At 37.9% G+C, this 2,704-nt stretch overlaps 1 non-coding gene across 1 annotated transcript; it reads left to right on the plus strand.

Moving 5' to 3' along the window:
• Nucleotides 1-1,330: 1,330 nt before the first annotated feature.
• On the plus strand, nucleotides 1,331-1,437 carry LOC122238222. The gene has a single exon (XR_006217182.1). It is a non-coding gene; the product is annotated as a U6 spliceosomal RNA (small nuclear RNA).
• The last annotated feature ends 1,267 nt before the right edge of the window (nucleotides 1,438-2,704 follow it).

The following is a 2,704-nucleotide window of genomic DNA, read 5'->3' on the forward strand; positions in this document are numbered from 1 at the left end:
GTCTGTGGAATTTTGTTACAGCAGCCCAAGTAGGCCAAGACACACACACACACACACACACACACACACACACACACACAACTTAGAACAATTCTTAGCAAATAGTATATAATACATATGCTAGCCATTTTGTTATTGTTACTATTTTTACTGTGGGTTAGGACAATATATAATACTAAGTAGTAATGTAATAGCTCATACAATTAGAAGTTTTAGGGCATCTCTCTGACATGTAGGAAGAGCCCTGAATTTTAACTATGATAATTCTTCCCCCTATTATCTCTGAGCTTCACCCTCTTCATCTTTAAAGTGGGATAATAAAATAATCCTCAGTCTGCAACATTACAATAAAAATCAGAAGTCAAATTTGTAGAGAACTGAATCAAGGGACTGAGGCAAGTCTCAAGCCAAATCCCATGCTGACTCTCTTCCCCTCTAGAGTCTGGCCAAGGGAAATATGTACACAAGGAATCAAGTCAGATATGAAAATAAGTGCTGTTCCATAAATTACTTGGAGCTATGTATAAATTCACTAGAATAATCCACAGAACTCAGGAAAGTGCTATACTTATGATTAAAGTTTGTATTACAAAGAACACAAATGAAGAGATCCATAGAGCAAAGTCTAGGAGGGTCACAAACACAAAGCTTCTACGTCCTTAGGACACGTCACCCTTCGAACATATCAGTGTATGATTACCAACCAGGGCCCACCTAAACATTGGTGGAATAATCTTTAACACATGACAGAGCTCAATCTCCAACCCCTATCCATTTCCTAAAGGTCAAGAAGTCACCTGAACCAAAGCCTCAACCCTCTAACCATACAATTGGTTTTTCCAAATGGACCAGTCCCCATGCTGACATCTAGGGTCCCAAAAGGAGTAAGCACAAACTCAGGTGTGATCCTGGGTCCCCACAGTGAATAACAAAGACACTCCTGACACTTGGAAAATTCCAAGAGTTTAGAAGCTCCCTCACAAGAACCCAGGACAAAGACCAGAGAAATTCTTTAATATAAAATAAATGGGGAGCTAATAAAATTGCATTTCAATCAATTACCCTGCTATATAAGGCAAATTCAAAAAAGGAACTAGGGGTGCCTAGGTGGCTCAGTTGGTTGGGTGACCAACTTCAGCTCAGGTCATGATCTTGCAGTTTGTGAGTTCGAGCCCTGCATTGGGCTCTGAGCTGACAGCTCAGAGCCTGGAGCCTACTTCGGATCCTGTGTCTCCCTCTCTTTCTCTGCCCCTCCCCTGCTCATACTCTGTCTCTCCCTGTCTCAAAAGTAAGTAAAAGATTAAAAAAAATTTTTTTTTTAAATTTAAACACTTACTTCAGCCACATGTATACTAAAAACTTGGAACCATATGAAGAAAATTAGTATGGCCCCTGGAGAAGGATGACACACAAATACATGAAGCATCCCATATTTTTAAGAGCAAGTGATGCATCTGACTTTCCTAACACATATAAACAGACACAGAGAGACAAAATGAGGAAATGGAGGAATATGTCACAAATGAAAAAAACAGGACAAAATCAGACCAAGAGACCTAAGTGAAATGGAAATAAGTAATATGCCTGACAGACAATTTAAAGTAATAATCATAAAGATACTCATTGGACTTGAGAAAAGAGTGGAGGACATCAGTGACACCCTTAACAAAGATAAAAAAAAAAAAAAGAACCAATCAGAGATAAAGAACACAATGATTGAAATTTAAAAAACACTAGAAGGAAACAAGAACAGGCTAGAAGAGGCAGAAAACCAAATCAGTGGCCTGGAAGATGGATTAATGGGAGGTAAGCAAGCTGAGTAGGTGAGGGGGAAAAAAATCAGGCAAAATGAGACTTGACTTAAGGGTCTTAGTGACTCCATCAAGCATAATAACATTCACATTATAGGAATCCCAGAACAATAAGAAAGAGAAAAGGGGACAGAAAATTTATTTGAAGAAATAAAGGCTAAAAACTTCCCAAATTTGGGAAAGAAAACATAAATTCAGATACAGGAAACATAGAGATCTCCCAACAAAACCAACCCAAGGAGGTCCACACCAAGACACATAGTAATCAAAACAGCAAAAAGCAGTGACAAAGAATGAATTTTAAAAGAAGCAAGAGAAAAGAAAACAGTTCCCATACAAGGGAAACCCCATAAACCTATCAGCAGATTTTTCAACAGAAACTTAGCAAGCAAAAAGGGAGAGGCATGATATATTCAACTCGCTGAAATGGAAAAATCTGCAAACAAGAGCACTTTATCCAGCAAGACTATCATTCAGAATAGAGGAGAGATAAAGAGTTTCCCAGACAAACAAAAGTTAAAGGAGTTCATGTCCACTAAACCAGCCCTGCAAGAAATGTTAAAGGGGACTCTGTGAGTGTAAAGGAAAGACCATAAGTAAAAGTAAGAAAAGTAGAAAGCTCAAAAGCAGTAATAATAAGTATATTTGTAAATTCACTCAAGGGACTGACAAAGCAAAAAGAGGTAAAGTATGACACCATAAACCAAAACGAGAGGAAGAGAGGAGTAAAGAATGGGTTCAAACTTAAGTAACAATCACCTTCAGACAGACTGCTATACGCAGAAGATGGTATATACAAACCTAACAGTAACAACAAATCCAAAACCAGTAATAGATATGCAAAAGAGAAAGAGAAAGGAATACTAGTATATCACTAAAGAAAGCCAACTTAT

This window comes from Panthera tigris, chromosome B1 (assembly GCF_018350195.1).
Source record: "Panthera tigris isolate Pti1 chromosome B1, P.tigris_Pti1_mat1.1, whole genome shotgun sequence".
Classification (NCBI taxonomy): Eukaryota; Metazoa; Chordata; class Mammalia; order Carnivora; family Felidae; genus Panthera; species Panthera tigris.